This window comes from Capricornis sumatraensis, chromosome 1 (assembly GCF_032405125.1).
Source record: "Capricornis sumatraensis isolate serow.1 chromosome 1, serow.2, whole genome shotgun sequence".
Lineage (NCBI taxonomy): Eukaryota > Metazoa > Chordata > Mammalia > Artiodactyla > Bovidae > Capricornis > Capricornis sumatraensis.
In genome coordinates this window covers 150,590,210-150,609,302 of record NC_091069.1, presented here as the reverse complement: position 1 = coordinate 150,609,302, position 19,093 = coordinate 150,590,210, and the positions used below count along the sequence as shown (strand labels likewise).

The 19,093-nt window shown below is 39.0% G+C and overlaps 1 protein-coding gene across 1 annotated transcript in view; it reads right to left on the bottom strand.

The window, feature by feature from the left end:
• COL8A1 (collagen type VIII alpha 1 chain) overlaps positions 1-19,093 on the bottom strand; it is a 166,973-nt gene that overhangs the window by 53,682 nt on the left and 94,198 nt on the right. Inside the window, exon 2 of the mRNA XM_068960475.1 lies at positions 8,255-8,370. The gene's annotated coding sequence lies outside the window, so the exon portion shown is untranslated. The remainder of the gene's footprint in view (positions 1-8,254; positions 8,371-19,093) is intronic.

Below are 19,093 nucleotides of genomic sequence, written 5' to 3'. Positions count from 1 at the left end.
CACAAAGTGATATGTACCTGTTTATGTCTACAGTGCCTAGGTACAAATGAAGACAAGACCAGCGTACATTAGAGTTTGTTCTCAGAAGTTCTCATCTTAAACACTTTTGTAAAAAGTTTCCCAATGAAAGCTTCGCTTCATTCTGTAGTCTCTAGACGCAGTAACTCAAAGCTATCACTAGATGGCGACTGTGATCCACTATGACTTGAGAAGCAGTCGGTTTTAACAGAAGGATCAAACCCTGGAATTTGTTTTCTGCGCAGCGCAGCACTGTGATCTCCGGCGGCCCCTTCCCCACAAGTTGGGCCTTTAACAGAATTGTTACGGTCAGCAAAGTCTGCCTTCCGTGGCCACTCTTGGAACGCACCCACAGGCACCCAACCTTCCTGATGGCAGCTTCCCAGAAGCCTGGGTTTCCTTGCTTTCACCCTACAGTGAACTTGTTCTCTGCCAGGTGGCAACAGGACAGTGTCAGATATCCTGTGTTGAGTTGATTAATCCCTGGTTCTCGAAGTGTGGGACATGGCCCCCCCCCCCCCCCCCGCCCACCCCCTGCCCCATAGCAGCCTCAGCATGACCTGGGAACTTGCTAGATATGCAAATTCTGGGGCTCCCTCTGAGACGCGCTGACCAGGAATCAGTATTTTCACAAGCCCACCTGATGATTCTGATCTCTGCTAAAGTTTGCGAACCACTGAGATGAACCAATGTTTAACATCACTTAAAAGCTGGCACTGAGTGGGTTCTTAGAGACCATTTTGCCCAATTCATTCATTCTACTAAGGAGAGTGAGCCCAGAGAGTTAAATGACTCACTGAAGACCGCAAGGTTAGTCTTGCGGCAGGGCCAGGGCTGTGGAGTTGTGTCCCCCAACTTTTCCCAAGACACGCTTCACCCTCTTTCCCCTTCAAAACTGAGGTCACAAGATACACATTCTAGCCTCATAACTACTTAGGAAGAAGAAGAAAAAAAAAAACCACTTGTATGTTTACATGGGCATTAGTTCATTCGTTTAAATAGATGTTTCTATAGGGATACAAAAATGTGTGTGCAATGCATTTCCAGTTTAGTGCGTAGGTGTGTGTGTTAGAGGCGAGAAATCAAGTTTAAAAAAAAGTCGCGATTCAGTCGCTAGAAGAGGCATATTACAGGGCACCTTGGGAAATGAGTGAAAGCAACGAGGTCAGGCACAGGGATGAGGGAAGACAAGTAAGAGGAGGAAGTTGCCGAGCTGAAACTTCCGCCAGGGGAAGTAGGGAAAGGACATGGGGAAAGAGGGGTGGGCACGCGTGAAGACATGGGGCCATGAACACGAGAGGGGATCTCAGGAGTTTGGTTTGCTTGAGGGGAAAGGTATGTGTGGAGGAGCTAGTGTGTTTTAAGTAACATCGCTGCTGTGACTACTATCTGACACTTAGTGAAAGTTAACTATGTTCCACACACTGTACTAAGCATTTTACAGCGATTATTGATTTAATCCTTAAACAGCTCTGTGAGAATCTACTCTTATTCCCATTTTATGGATGACAGTAGGATTGCATGCCCTGCTCTATTTTCCTTAGAATCAAGTGTTACTATCTCAGCTTCTTAGACAAATTGAGGAAAAAGAGCCTTAATATTTACTTGTTACAGGAGAATCTCCGTAATGTGTAGTATGTATTTTTTTAGGAGGGGGATGAGGAACATGTTTTTAATACATAACAATTTTATATAAGCATGCTTTCATAAATGCATAAAATCAGGAGGATTTTGACATTGTTTTTAAACTCTAGGAATGAATGTTCCATTATTTTTTGGTCTACCAGTAACTGTGGGAGTAGCCAAGTTCTCGTGATAGCAAATGATTTGCATCTGAAAAGTGGCAAAGAAAGTTGCTTTCAATTATTTAACTCACTGAAGAAAGGAAGCTGAGTAAGGAGTGAGTGATCTGGTCTGAAATCACTGGCTTTGTTATGCTTTTGGTTTTTACTTTATAGGATTCACTGGAAATGTGCTTTAAACATATAATATGAATATTAGTCAACATTAGTATATTTTCTTTCTTGCACAGGAGTATCCACAACTAATCAAGCTCCAGTAGCATTTGAAATACCTAGCATTTCTTAGGTGCTGCTGCTGCTAAGTTGCTTCAGTCGTGTCCGACTCTGTGCGACCCCATAGATGGCAGCCCACCAGGCTCCTCTGTCCTTGGGATTCTCCAGGCAAGAACACTGGAGCGGGTTGCCATTTCCTTCTCCCCTTTCTTAGGTAAGCTTCCAGAAATTCCTAGACACTTTGGGATATTTTTCAGTGATTTCATTTTTTCCTGAGAAAATAATTTTTATGCTCCTTAGTTTTCTCATCTGTAGAATGTTGGTAGTGGATGAAATAATCTAGAAGGCCCCTTTCAGCTCTAATGGTCTGTGGATTTATGATTTAATGATTAAATGGCACAAGGAACTCATTTCTGAGTTTTCTTTGTAGTTAAATTTTAGTGTTGTTATAAAAGAAGTTAGCTGACCAACTGTTTCTCTATGAATACTTGAAATGGAAGCCTAAAACAGCTCTGTATTTCACTATTTTTAGGATCACTATGATCACTATCCTGCTCAGAGAGATGATTATATAACATATTCTCACATGACGTTTTACACATCTCAAATTCTAAGACTAAGGCCAGGTTGTAGACACCGTTAGAAATGACTGATAGCCAGTTTGTTTTATAGAAGAGGCGCACTTTATATGATGCTCTGGTTTTCTGGTTGCTGTAATAACAACTTTGAGCTTTAAGTGCACCATATTACAACCTTGATCTTTATACTCATGTACATGGCTGAGGGGAAACTGTTTTCTTAAGAAAATCTAGAAAATCCAACCTAGCTTTTACCTTCACTATCTAGAGAAACTGAATAATAGTTCACAGGATGTTTTATTTTGAATCAAAGGAAAGGCAACAATGCCTCAAAAGAACCTATAAAATATATAATTATTTTACAGTTTTATGGTTGAGAACAAAATTTGCATTTTACACCAGCCTCTCACCAAGATAATTTTATTTTTCTTATTTGTAGTCATTTTTGGAGTTGATTACAACTTTTCTATTCACTTATTATAAAAGCGGTAAATGTTTACTCAAGAATTATTATAAAAAAGTATAAATAAGGACAGAAATATCTAAAATTCTACTACCCAGAGTTGGCTAGTGTTACTGTTTTTCTTTTTATTTCACCTCAGGTAAGCATGAACATTAAGAAATTGGTAACAATTTGGAATCTTAAAAAATATTATATGTTATTAGCTTACATATACAATTTTTATTGTCAGCCTTCAAAGGTAGCATTTTATTTTTATTGTATAAAAAGTTATAAAGCTCTTTAGTTTTCACTGTTTTGTGATTTTTAGTGCCATTTTGATATAGACCCCCTTTTAGTTTATTTATATTCATTTCTTATTTTTCCAGAAACTATTTAAGGTTGAATCCTCCAAGTGGTTATAATGCATAGAGGAAAACAAGTCTCTGAAACTCATATAGTTATATTTTGTTTAAATGGGACCTTTGCTTTGTAAATAATAGTTACATTTTAACACCTTGGAGAACGTTGTTGTAAAGATTTCTATTGTACCATAAAGAAACCTTTAGAAAGTGAAGAGTAATTTCTCCTTCATATAATCTTGTTTATAAGTATGTATATTTCAAAAGGCTTCCCTGGTGCAAAGTAGGAAACGTGGTTCGATCCCTGGGTCAGGAAGATCCGCTTGAGAAGGGCATGGCAACCCACTCTTGTATTCTTGCCTGGGAAATCCCATGGACAGAGGAGCCTCGGGGGCTACAGTCCATGGGGTCTCCAAGAGCTGGACACAACTTAGTGGCTAAACAATAACAACTATTTTTCAAAAACATGTTCTATACCTTGTGCCCTCTTTGAATGCTGATTTTTGATCTTATTACTCAACATTACATTATATTCTAATATTGTCTCCATAGCTCACATTGTGACTTCAAACAGCATGGAAGTAAGAGGCAGTAATACTTAAGAACTATGTTTCTGGTTGTTGTTGCTAATTTTCAAATCTCTAAATGAGATAATCTTGGTTTAACTCTTAATATAGTGCCCAAGACTACATAATAAATGCCAAATAGATGTTAGTTTTCAGTAATTTGAGCTATTTTGGTTTTTTGTTTACTATATATTTTTTTCTGCTAAATAAGAAATTTTAGTTTACCATTTTTCCTGAGGACTTTCACTTAGATTTTTCAAAAGAGAAATAAGCTACTTCTTTAGGGATTATATATAAAATATCATAAAGAGTTGGTAGGAGGAATAAAATATACTACATTTTATAATAAATTTATATATAGTTATTATTTTACATTACTTGTATCACCTAATTGCCCAGTGTCTCATTCACTCATAATGTTAATGGGAACCCATTTAAAAATAAGCTGTGCTTCAGAGTCATAAATATAGTTTATACTTCTTTCCAAGGTATGTTTACTCTAAGCTTTCCAAACATTCGGCAAGTATAAAATGAGGCCTTTTAATGAATGAGCAATTTGAGGCATCGACTAATAAAGTCTGACTTTTTCCCTGCCTGTGAAAGATGGGTGAGAAAGACTAAATCATTACTCCAAATCTACACCGATCTGTGTTTGACAGAATTTTTGGAAATCGGTTTCAGCCACATCATGGCAGGTGTATAAAGAAGTCCAGGACCGTGAAATCCACCCTGTGGGCTCTGAACCAGGAAATCCTCAGTCCTGCTCTGACCAACAGAAGCACTGTGAGCCATGTACGAGACTTGACATTTTCTAACAGCCACATTAAAGAAGCTGAGGGGACAGAGATTAATTTTAATCTTACAGCTTATTCAACTGAAGATATAAAAAATTACTATTTTGATGTGGAATCAATGTAAAAATATTAATGAGATAGTTTACACTCTGATTTTTTTTGTTCTAGGTCTTAGAAAATACTGTATTTTATAGCCAGTGTATGTCTCAGTTGGGACTCGCCGCATTTCGAGTGTTACATCACCACCTGCGGCTCATGGCTACCTTACTGGACAGTCCAGCTTTGGAGGCGCTGCAGCATGGTAGTGTGGTGTATAGAAACAGAGACAAAGGCCAGCTTGGAATCATCACATATGTCTGTTTCTGGCTCTGACATTTGATATTGAGATGACAAGTGATTTAGTGTCTCTGGGTCTCAAATTCTTACTCTCTATAACAGGGAGTGTTAATAACTGCCAGACTCCTCTTAGGATGCTGTGAGGAAGATTTAAATAATATATTGTATTTGAAAATGCTGTGTAAGATCATAAAGCACCGGACATATGTAAGGCATTATAGCTCTCTTTTACTGTAGAATTACTCTCATGACTTGCCCAAGGCCACATTCCCAGTTGGTAGGAGAATCAAGGATAAAATCTGGGACTTCTGACTTCTAGCCATCTGCTTCAACTAAAGGCTGTTCAAAACATGCTAGCTTAAAGAAAAAAATTTTTTTTATTTAAAAAAAAATTAAGAAGGAAGCGAGTGGCAGCAAGAAATAAATTACATATTAGATGGTTAGGGTCTTCTTGGACACTGTTATATGTTCTTCAGTAAAATTATACATTGAGGATATTTATATACTTACATATTAGCACTACAGCCGTCAAGGACTGACTTGACTGCCGTCATGCAATAGAACCATACGTTCTTCAGTGTTTCAAACAACTTCTAAATTGACCTGTGGTTTCCCCACTCTATTTATCTCCAAAACATAGTATAACCACAAGAAAGCCCTTCTGTACTGGGCTTGATTAATAAAACAGATATGGATCAATTTATCAGGTTTTCCATGGATATTTTTGGTTACAGATGTAACTCATTAATCCCCATGTGTGAGACACCACTTCTCCAGTGTGAATCCAAGAGACACATTAATCTCTGAACAGAAAGTGGAAATAATTTAGTTCAATTCACCATATTATTTGGTGCTGACTGTGCATAAGACACATCAAGTATTTTTAAGGAACAAATGGACTTTGTTTCTATGATAATCGTCACTCAGAAATACGTTCTTCAAACTTGAGGAAAAATATGGAGCCTAACAAACTGTCTATGATATATGATTCAGGAATCTATATTTTCAGAAGATATAAAGATGATCAGAAAGAAAATTCCAGATTTTCCAAAAAATAATTTTAAAAGTTATGTTCTTTACTTTTGGAGGACACATAGCAGATTAGATATTATGATCTATTTCCCTAATTGTAAGTCTATTATAGTTTTCATATTTAAAATTTTAGGGTCATTTTCTACATTTGTTTCAATGAATTTCTTCCTAGAACTTAAAAATCACGTAAAATATTTAGCTTTTTACTACGTGAAATTAAGCATAAGCCAAGTTCATTTTTGCTGAGAAGAATGCACTCAAGAAATTCTTTATTTCCTTTTCAGTCAAAATTCCTTCTTAAAAATGACTTTCATCTTTTTTTTTTTTAATAGAAAACTATCATAAGCTTCAGTTCTGCCTGAACTGATGACTACATTGAATACATATAATTTTTATTTTCACTTGTTGAATGATTGCTGTTGATCACTGAGTGAAACCATTTATTGAACAAACTTTACATTTTCTTGCTTTTGCATCTTAGTTTACAAACAAAGTTAAAATTTTTTAAAGTTCAAAAAAATGTGTTCTTGATATTTCCATCATAACTTTATAACTTTCCTTTCCTCTTCCCTATGATAACCACCTTCTGTATTTTTATGATTTACTTGAACATTATTATTGTGATTTTTCACTGTGTGAACCCATCAATGCTTTTGGCAGCAAGATTTTGTTACAACAAATCCAGAAGTAGTCGAGCTTTAGTTGGTTGCAACAATTATCAGGTTTCTCTGGGTTGAGCTCAGAACCTTACCCTGACGTTATGAATGTAACCCACATCATGCCTCCTTCTTCAAGTTCTCCAAAATATGTGATTGGCTTGAGTTCTACAACCTGTCATATATTTTTTATTCAATGGTTTTACATTATAAATATTTCATTCAATTAACATCTGGCTTTGATGGAATGCAGCCAAAATAATTAGTGGTAAAAAAGTGTGATACATGAGGATAAAGGAATAATGTACTTGCATTTCTCCAGGAACTCTGAATAGATTCATTCTAGACAGGATGTGGTCATGTGGCATTAAGTATAGGGCTAGACACTGTGTTCTTCTTTTTGTTCAAGTGCACCTCCAGCAACAACACAAAAATCTGAGGAATCTTAACTCTTCATTCTTTAAATTACTAAATAAAATTGATAGACTATAAAAAGCCATTGTACTATTAAATATTAGGAAACATTGAGTTGTGTGTCCAAAAGTCACACTTAAGACCAGGCAAGGGTAATAAGCATGAGATGGCTGTGGATACTATGAGATAATGTCTACTTGTCAGAAATGGATAGAATTTTTTCTCTGTCAAAGTTCAAAAGTTAATGATTTACTTTATATTTTAATGGCTTCTACTGAGAGATCTATTAAGGAATAAAAGAGATTCTATCATGCTGTTATTATTTTTCACTGTTGATATGTTCAATATTGCATATGAATAAAACCATATTTGTTACACCGTGCTCTGTTTCATACATCCTAGATTGTTTTTAGGAAAATTTAGTACATGTCACTTCAGTCATCTGAAAGGAATCATTTCTTCATTACAACTCATAACTTTAAACTATAAAGTATCAGCCAGAAAAGAAAAATTGGCACAATTAAGAGAAATTTGATAATGGTAGAAAAGTGCATACAGACATGACTGGGAGATGATAAGATTATTTTAATTTTCCCATTTGCGCTAGAATTATTTATTTTACAAATCTCCAGATCTTTTATTACTTAAAACCCTCTGCTGAATCATGAAAAGAAGCTTAAGTTAGCAATTTTCTTCTGCAAAATCTAGCTGCTAGCATCTGGTGAACACTTGGATACCTAGTCAGGTCCTATGGAAATGATTATTTTAAGACTCTATTCAGCATGCCTGGGCTTAAAAATCAGCTCGAATCACACTCTGCACATATATTTTACTCTTGGGGATTTTAAAACCTGGCGTTAGTAGCGATGGTTTCAAGGCTTTTGCGGTGGAGATGAGGGTAGGAAATAGGACGAGCAGGCAGGCTGGACACTCCAACAGCCCCTGTGCTCCCTGGACAGACAGTGACTTCTGCAGATGCACCCACAGCCCCTGTGGGCCACCAGCCACCAGGCCATCGTGCCCTCCATGGCTTCTCACACTTACATTTAGACTTGGCCCGCCTACGGAATCGAGGACCACTGTCCTTGCTTGTGCCTCCCTGTGGCACGTGTGGGCTGGCTTCTATCTCTTCAGATGCTGCTCCACTTCCAGAACAGCTTCTGAGGTAGGAAAAAAAGAGAATACTTTTACTCAGTTGGAAAGACAACAAGAATATGGATTATTATCAAAGTGCACTGTTCTGGGATCACAGGAGAAATTACATTATAGCAACATATAAATACACATTTCAATAAAAGATGCTGTTATGGACCAGAATTTAAGTGCACATTTAGTTGATATTAGAGATATTTGTATGCTGATTCAGAGAGAGAATAATTTCGTGTATTTCTATGTATGCAAATAGGTGCTTATTTATTTTTAAACACTTACTACCATATATATAATTTTTATCCAAATAAACATTTCTTGTATATGTTTATTGCTTTTCATGGTTATATTATGTGCTCAATTCAGTTCAGTTCAGTTCAGTTGCTCAGTTGTGTCCGACTCTTTGTAACCCCATGAATCGCAACACGCCAGGCCTCCCTGTCCATCACCAACTCCCGGAGTTCCCATTAATTTAATTTCTGTTAATACAGATTGCAGATAATTTAGAAAGGATGTGGGCAATTGCTACAGTGGGAGGCAATTTATGGAAGTAATATCTCAGGGAGCAATGTTAGGTTAATTTAAGAAAAGGGATCTGTGCCATCAACATATTTCCATCTAATTTGCATACAATAGTATTTGAATTAGAAATTATTCTCTATTATTTATCAAATCAGGTCTGGTAGAACTTTAATTCAGCAGCACTTTCAGGTTTTTGTTTGAGATTTTTAATTAGAGTATACTTTATAAACCATCTGTAATTTAGACTTTTTACAAGGCATACGGAAACTTCTCCCCATTTAATCAGAATTTCAGAAATTTAGCTCTGTGTTTCACATATTAGTCTCTATTTTGTTTTGGTACATTTCACAGAGACTTGTTTAGGAAATATTCTTTATATTTGTCGTTCAAAAAAAGATTTAAACGGAAACTTTAGACACTTAAAAAGATTTGAAAGCCAGGATTAGTTGATTAGGAAATAAATGCAGAATAGGGTTTCTAATTTAGAATTTCTGCATTATGACATAAGTGATATATTCTAGGGCAGTGCTATTCAATAAAACTTTCTGTGATAAAGGAAATGTTCATATTTTGCATTGTTCAATATGATAGCACTTGAAATGTGGCTAATGCAATTGGGGAAGTGAATTTTTAGTTTTATTTAATTTTAATTAATTCAGATTTAAATATTCACTTGTGGGTAATAGCTACTGTATTGAAGAGTATAATTCTGGAGTTTACATGTATTTTGTATTCAACACAAAATGAGGAAGGACTCGAATGGTTCTAGCTGCTGAAGGCCTATGTTCCCCAAACACAAGGCCCAGGCTCTGACACCTGAGCTTGTGCCAGAAGAGTGAACCCGGCAGCATTCTGAATTTTGGCTCAACTTGGGAATATTCTGCCATAAAGTTAAAGTTTCGGTTAACCATAGACGATTTGAGAATACTTTGTGTATAGAAACTGTGGCATCTCAAGTGATCTCCCATAATAGAGTTCAGGCTGTAAATGGACTCAAGGGCTTGACTTTCCCAATCCATTGTTTGTGTGGTATGCCTGACAGGCAGTGGAGACAGATACAGAAGAGATACTCCATAAATGTAGCTGCCTCCATGAAAAAGAAACTCTTTCGATTCAAACTAGATCATAGGAACAGGCTGGTATGTACATTTGTGCCTCTCCCCAAATCATCCTTCTCTAAATATCCATTGAGTGAGTGCTGCTACGCAAAAGGCCCGAAGCTTAGTGCTGGAGATAAAATGTTAGGGAAAAAAAGATATGAAACCCCACCCTGTGATTAACTGCACTAGACAATAACATTTTCCCCAATGTTTTCTTCTTCCAAAATTCCTTTTTCTTTTCCTGAATGTGGTGGAAAGAAAATAGGAGAAAGACACACAGGATAAATAGAAACACTAAGATCGTGATTATGCGTATCATACATCTTATTCAATTTCCTTCTTTCCACACGGCTTTCACAGTTTCATACTGAGAAGGCAAAACCAGTTTTTGAAATGCACCACTGGAAACAGAAAATAACTGAGAAGATCTCAATCTAAATTTTTAGAACATGAGATGACCATCATCATTTAGCATTTATTAAGTTTTTATAATATATGTTAACATAGAGTTCTTTCCTCTCTATTAGCTAGAAGAATGTCCTTTAAAATAATGGCTAATTAAGTGCTGTTATGGGAGGACACTTTTTTTTTTTTTGCTTTGCCACTCAGAACACTGTAAGAAAGAGTGCTACAATCACATTTATGAAATGAATCATTTTTTTCAATATTTGAGCACCGTTGCAACATCTGATGGGAACTATTAGCTACACAGACCAAATGTAGCTCATTGTGTTTCAGTTCATTTTAGAAGAATGAACCAGAAAAGTGCAAAGAACTAAGCAAGAACTATTTAGCCACACTTCCCTCACTCTCTATAGCAACTGAATAATTAAATGTATGGTTAACCTAAGTTTTTAGATGAATTTTCCAACGTGTCACTGATGGAAATTTAAGGATGAAAAGGATTAAAAACTATATTAAATGAGTGCAGCCAGAATACATAGTACTTAAAGCATCTAAAGGCCATATAGTCCTTTCTCTAAATACAGTAACTGATAATGTCCTAAATTTTGTAAACACACAGTATGAAAATAATGTTAAAGAATGAATTACAAAGCAATGGAAGAAATTACGAAGAAGAAGAAAGAAATTAATATAAGTACCTAAAAATCAGTTGCTCTTTAAAAACATTATAAGCAAACAAAAGGTAAAGTGGAATTTGTTTTAATCTTTAAAATATTTAATCGCTCCCACCTCTGTGTTCCCTCCCAGTTAAAATCTGGAAGGGTTTATGACTGCTTTGACCAATAGAGCACAGTGGAACTGATACTATTGTAACTTCTGAGACTGGGTCATGAAAGACCAGTTGCTACTTTGTTTCTAGAATACTGTCTTTTGGAATTCTGAGCCACCAGTTAAGAAATCTGACTACCATTAGGCCACCTTGCAGGAGCAGCCAGCTTTTAGGTGCTTCAGGGACAGTGCTCTTGCCTGGAGAATCCCAGGGACAGGGGAGCCTGGTGGGCTGCCATCTATGGGGTCTCGCAGAGTCGGACACGAATGAAGTGACTTAGCAGCAGGGACAATTCGAGCAGAGCTCGGACTTCCTTCTATCCCTGCTATGGTGAGTAAAGCCGTGTGAGACCCTCCAAGTCAGCCAATCTATCAGGTAAATAAGCCAAGAGAGAGAAAAAGCTTCTAGCTAAGACCCATAAAATTGTGAGATACAATAAAATGCTGGTTATTTTAAAGCCATTACATTTTCATGAGGCTTGTTATGCAGTAATAGAAAACTGGAGCATACCCGCATGTATGTGTGCTATTTTTACAGTAAAAATTTAAGAAATTGAATGTAAAAGACACCCTGTGAAGTTGTTTGAGAAAATTGACAGTCAATATCCTTTGTATAGAAAGAGCACTTAGGAGTTATCAGGGGAAAGAATTGTAACATTGTGTTAAAAAAGGAGCAATTAAATGAACACAAAATTCACAAAAGAAACAAAAAGGCTAAAAAAATGTAAAAAATGTTCAACCTAGTAAGTAAAGGAAATGTGAATTACACAATGGAATTAAAATTTTGGTCATGAAACTGGCAAAAATAAAAAAAATATTAAACATTGTTTTGGGTAAAGTGGAGTGTACATAGTACAAATTTTCTGGAAAACAAAGAAATATGTCCAGAGTTTAATGCAGTGAAGTTGGTCATTCATTTAGGACCTGTTTTTGCCCAAGGGCAAGGAAAACCCAGAAACCTCTGTCTCACCCTTTAAACTGGGACATGCCAATCGATACAATTACTTGCAACGTGTTTCAGCTCAAAAGTGGCCTGTTGAGTCTGAATTTTACTGGTGGTTTAGTAGCTAACTTGTGTCTGATTCTTGTGACCCCATGAACTGTAGCTCACTAGGCTCCTCTGTCCATGGGATTTCCCAGGCAAGAATATCAGAGTGGGTTGCTATTTCCTTCTCCAGGGGATCTTCCAGACCTAGGGATCCAACCCCCAGCTCCTGCACTGCAGGCAGATTCTTCACCACTGAGCCACCAGGGATTCGCAAGTCTGAAGTATGGAAGACATATAAGGCAGCTCTTCCCTTTAAGTCCAAACTTTAACCTCCAGCAAGACTGTTGTCGAAGATTTTTAATTGAGAGGCAGCAACACCTGCGGTGTGGACGGCAGCTATTGAAGTAATTCCAGGAGAGTGAGACTGAGTTTGCAGAACTGAGCACTGTTTCCTGTGATACCTTCTTCCTTCAGAGTAAATTCAGAGATAAGGACAGAAGGGTCTTCCTCCTTCAACAAACCTGGATTCGGGTCTTGGCTCTACTTCATTCGGTGAAAGGCTTTTGGGCTACCCATCACGCCTGCAAAGCTGCTGGCCTGGGACAGAGAGACACGGGAGCTTTGTGTTCTGCTCTGAAACATCAGGGCTGGCAGAACAAAAACTCCAAGGGGTCTCCTCGGTCATCATCTCCATCACCCATCATCTCCTGGGTGATGTCCCTGACGAGGGAGGAAGCTTTGGGTTGAAGATCCAAACGGAGGTAAGGGGGGAGAGACCTTTGAACTTTCCAGAGATAATAAATTTGTTGTCAATGAAGCGAAGCTGCATCGGTTGCCATGATTTTAGCCTTCAGTGGTGCAGAGGCGCGACCCCGGAACTCCGCATGGGGCTGGCCTCACTGCTTCAAGGCCAGGAGCCTCTCCCCGGTCTCAGGTTAGCTGGGCCCCGAGACAACGCACCGTCTGACAATCAGAGGGCCCCAGCCTGCAGGCATTCTTCAGGGGCTCCTGACCCAGGTAGAAGGCTTTTCTCCATCTGTAGCATCCAGGCGATGTCAGCAGGTTAGGGCCCAGGCCATAGCCCTCAGATCCAGGTCAGAGATGCTGGGCCGCGTCTCCAGGATGCCCAGGAACATGACTTCAGCTGCAGGTTGGTACCCAGACTTCTCACTACACTTTGAACAGCCTCCTGTGGCTTGTTCTACCCGATTGAGACTGTCACATTGCCTTTCCATTTCCCACAGTTCATCTGGCTCCTGCACTTGAAGGACCAGGCGGCCACAGGGCAGTTCTGGGCGCTCGGGGATGCGGGAGGCTGACTCCTTCCTGTCAGCCTGTATAAAGACCACTGGCTTCTCCTCCTCAGACCCCGGCTCTGGACTTACTGTTCTCATGGCCCCTCCTGCCACAGCATGCCCAGCCTCAACCGCCCTCTTTCCCTCCAAATTTCCTTATGCATAACTCTTCCATAGTTCCAATTGCATGAAAAATATCTACTTTTGCTCTGCCGACAAACACAGCAGATGAGGTGAATTTTGAAAAAATCTGATCTGCCATTCAACCTCCTGATACCCCCACTCTTGCACCTAATAGCGCCCCTCAGTACTTAGCCTGCCAGACACCTCTGTCCATGGAATTCTCCAGGCAAGAATACTGGAGCGGGTAGCTGTTCCCTTCTCCAGGGGATCTTTCTGACCCAGGGATCCAACCAGGGTCTCTTGCATTGCAGGCGGATTCTTTACTGTCTGAGCTACCAGGGAAGCACAAGAAAACTGGAGTGTGTAGCCTATCCCTTCTCCAAGGGATCTTTCTGACCCAGGGATCCAACCGGGGTCTCTTGCATTGCAGGCGGATTCTTTACTATCTGAGCCACCAGGGAAGCCCAAGAAAACTGGAGTGTATAGCCTATCCCTTCTCCAACGGATCTTTCTGACCCAGGGATCCAACCGGGGTCTCTTGCATTGCAGGCGGATTCTTTACTAACTGAGCTACCACGGAAACCCCACAGCACTTAGATCAGTTCTAAACTGCTTTTCTCATTGCAAGGCCCCATATAATTCTCTCAGCCGACCTCCCCATTCCCCCACACCTCTTTCCCCCTTGCCCTTTATTCTCCAGCCACACTGGCCTTCTTCTTGTGGGGAATATCGTGCTGGTCCCCGTCTTCAGGCTTCTACTGCTCCCATGTCTGGAATGCTCTTCCTGCAGAACCCTGCATGCTGGGCTCTTCACCATTTAAATCTCAACCTGTAAAGGTCACTTCTGCAGAGAGGTTTTTCTTGACCATCTAATCTAAAGTCAGCCACTCATTTTCATGTATCTCTAATTCTGTTTCATCACACAGTAACCCTTGTACACTTCCTACTTCGTCATACATATTATCCGTTCATAGTCTGCCTCAACAGCAACGCTTCCTCTCTCTCCACTCTCCTTGAGAGCAGAGAACTTGTTTCATTCTTAGTAACATCCCTTGCCTTCCCTCATGGCTCAGTGGTAAAGAACCTGCCTGCCAATACCAGAGATGTGGGTTGGATCTCTGGGTCAAGACAATCCCCTGGAGAAGGAAATGACAACCCACTCCAGTATTTTTGCCTGGGAAATCCCAGAGACAGAAGAGCCTGGTTGGGCTATGGTCCATGGGGTCACAAAAGAGGCAGACGTGGCTTAGTGCCTAAACAACAAACGACAACATCCCTTGTGATTGGAACTAGGATGGGCACATGGTAGGTGATTCATAAATATTTGCTGGATGTCTTGCAAATACTTTTTGTACTTTTGAAATACAAAACTTAGCAGTGCAGAAGACACAGCATTTGAAACCATTAAAAAAAACCCTGGATATTGTATGTTATATGGGCATTTTTCAAAGCTTTGATGATTCTGATTAAAGTACATTGCTTCAATTAAAAAAAAAAAAGAAACAGCCAGCACAAAATCACATCATAAAATCATTTCAGGACCGTGATGAGAGCTCCCCTGTCAAATTAGATATTTTCAAAATTAGAGCACCACTCAACAAGCTCCTTGCTTTGACTTAAAGAATGTACACCTCCCACCAATGTTTTTTTTTTTGCTGCTGAACATATGATTTATTCACTGGGTAAAGAACACGTCTTGAAAAACTTCCCTTTCAGCACTGAAAGTGTTGAAAACAGAGTTTCATCTTTTGAGACTGGTTTAAAACAAACCTCTGGAATGAGGAGATGTCTTACTTGTCCCCTTGAGTGGATGAGAGTTAAAGCTGTTCCTCTTGGTGTCATACTTTCTGGAATTGCAGGAACCTTAGTGGCTGGGTCTCAGTGGCCAACTATGATTACAAGATTCTACAGAAAAGAGATCTGTTTCTATAAAATTCACGAGAAAAATCTAAATTGCTATTTATAAATAGGCCACACCATTTCAGAAGTGATATAACCTTCAGACACTCAAGCACAAGTTTTGATATGTGTTTCAACATAGCCTATCCCTACCAGTTTATAATTTCCTCACAAAGCAGGCAGGCCACATTCTTACGATTCTTGAAGGGATGGGAAATGCACATTTACTAAACATGTCCTTTGGGCCAGTCTCCGTGCTAGTAGCAGTTGCATAGACTCATTTAATCCTGAGATGTGTGCAACATGTGAGTGAAGGTCATAAGGAGAGACCTCCTGTTCTCTCACATAATATTAAAGAAGATTGATTAATCAGGAATCAGCAAAACAAAAGAACTGCCTATTCTTATCCCACTGACATTATCCCAGGGTTTAGTTCCAAGGTTTTTAAGGGACACTTTATTTTACTGTGCTGATTCAGGACAGTTGTCTGGAGCATGGAAAATGTTCCTTGATTTTACAGTGTTATTAAATTGGGCATAAGATTTGCATAGGAACTGTGTATTTGAGTGGTTTAGAAATGCCAGGGCTTTAGAACAACAATTGGATAAGGTGCCTTGAGGTTCCTGAAAGCTATTTTCACAGTCCCACAGAGTAGTACATCTGATTTGGTTTCATTAATAATGTTTGGAGAACTGGAGGAAGGGGTCGGCGGGCCATTTCCATTTCTCCACCCATTTGAAGGAATGCCTTCATCCTTCAGCTAACTTTTTATAAAAATTTAAGGTTGTGTGTCTCAGATAAAACAAGGATTGTGACATTTTGTATCTACTGAGATAGGATTAATTCTGAATTAATGACTAAATCCTGATAAGAGAGAGGAAAATAAATCTCATAAGGTTGTACTAAGCCACCACTGAGGGTCTGGATTGTGGATAACTGGCCTTCTTTTAAGTACCTTGCAGTTAGAGAGACACTCATTTTCCCTTTTTTTATAAGACCCACATTATAGTCATACAGTTTACAAACACACAGTATACTTCAAAGAAGCCAAGTATAAATGACCTGGTAGAAAAGAGCACTGAAAAGATCTAAAGATCCAAAGCATATCTGAAATTCCTACTAGTTTGGAATAATGAAGGATGAAGTGAGAAATCAGCATGTTGGAGAAGACTCTTGAGAGTCCCTTGGACTGCAAGGAGATCCAACCAGTCCATTCTGAAGGAGATCAGCCCTGGGATGTCTTTGGAAGGAATGATGCTAAAGCTGAAACTCCAGTACTTTGGCCACCTCATGTGAAGAGTTGACTCACTGGAAAAGACTCTGATGCTGGGAGGGATTGGGGGCAGGAGGAGAAGGGGACGAAAGAGGATGAGATGGCTGGATGCATCACCGACTCGATGGGCATGAGTCTGAGTGAACTCTGGGAGTTGGTGATGGACAGGGAGGCCTGGCGTGCTGTGATTCATGGGGTCGCAAAGAGTCAGACATGACTGAGCGACTGAACTGAACTGAACTGATATGCAAATAAATTTGAGAAATAGTGACTCTAGACAACTGGAGAGCAGAAAGTTCACTGGTTGCAATCTAAAATTAGATTCTCATAATGCAACTTGAGATCATTGACAGGAAGTAGTCAATGAAATTTTCATTCTAGGTATATCCTCTTGACACTTGCAATTGACAAAAATATATCACCCTTTCCTAGAAGTTCCTCATCCTTGCTGAGAAATTATAGCCCCTTCAAATGAAACTGTTGGATAAACTTTCAGACAGGATAAAATATTAGTAATATAATGGCGATTCAAGGTATGTTCAGGGGTCTAAACAACTGAGTTCAGGAAAAAGACTAAGGGTGTGTCTTTGTAAGGTCAATATTCAAGAAGAATCTAGCATAGAGTCTCTTCAGTTATTCAGATATTTTGCATTATATAGCAATGCTTAAATTGAACCAAAAAGTGCAAAGTAAGTGAATTCATTTGTTAGGGCTGACAATATTTTGAAACTTTGCATTCAATCATCTGGTCATCTGCATTATGATTCATTAATATATTCATCCATATAATTAAATAATTGAGTAACTGATTAATTAAACATCATACATCATCTAAGATGATCTGTGAAGTGAGTTGTTTGAGGCAAGTGAAAAAAAAATGGCTTGGGTGAGTAAAATTTGATTTAGTTTCACCTCCAGTTAAAAGTGGATTTATTCTTATTGAAGACTAATTGATGATATTGAGTCAATAACAGATGTCCCTTAAATAAGCATTTTATGTACCTTTGAAATAAATGTGGAAAACTTCAAGTGTCCCTTAATAGCCACTTGCCTGTGGAGTAACTTTGGTGCAGACCATGGTAGAAAGAAGCAGGAAGGAGAAAAAAATGTGCTCTGCATATTTGGGGTGTGGACGAGGTTCTAAAATACTCCAGACAAAGATGGCAACTCAACTCTCAGGACGTCAGAACATGGGTGAGCTCTATTTTAATGGGAAAATACTGACTTCAGTGTTCTTGATTACAGTTTTTTGGTTTTTGCATTTGCATGTGGTGGTTCTTTTTACTCCCATAACAATCAAACATATTGCCCATAATCCAGGGTCAAGTTGGATTTCCAGAGATAACCTTCTCAGAAGAATTGCTCTAAATTAAGCTATAACTCAGCAGCAATAGTAATAGCTATTAGTTATTGAGGATGTCTTATATGGCAGGCTCTGTGCTCAGTATAATTTATATATATATATATATTATTTAATTCATACTATGATTCTACAATAAAGCAATCTCTTATATTTAAGATAATTTAATAACATCTCAAGTTAACTCATTACACACACATATTTTGAAGATAGAGTTTATGTTTTACTCCCCTTTCTCTGCCCAGAACACAAGTGGCTCATTATTGAAAATGAAGTCCCTCAGTCGTGTCTGACTCTTTGCGACACCATGGACTATAGCCCACCAGGCTCCTCTGTCCATGGGATTTCCCAGGCAAGAATACTGGAGTGGGTTTCCATTTCCTTCTCCAGGGGATCTTCCCAACCCAGGGATCGAACCTGGGTCTCCCACATTGCGGGCGGATGCTTTACCATCTGAGCCACCAGGGAAGCCCCAATAATTGGGGTAATTGGGCTCATAATTGGTACCTTGAAAATATTGATTGAATTAAGTGAAGTGTCAGTGCCTGTGCTTTTCCTGGGCTTCCCTGGTGGCTCAGAGGTTAAAGTGTCTGCCTCCAATGCGGGAGACCTGGGTTCGATCCCTGGGACAGGAAGATGCCCTGGAGAAGGAAATGGTAACCCACTCCAGTATTCTTGCCTGGAGAATCCCATGGACGGAGAAGCCTGGTAGGCTACATACAGTCCATGGGGTCGCAAAGAGTCGGACACGACTGAGCGACTTCACTATGTCACTATGTGCTTTTCCTGAGAGATAGGCTTTTATCACTCATTTTGTCCTTTGATGTAGCTTTGAAGACTCTTAGGGATGAACAGGCATTGGGAATATTTAACCCAACTATGAAACATGGATCAACTTGTCTCTGTCTTCTTGGGTTAATGAGGAAGGCTGGCATAAAGTC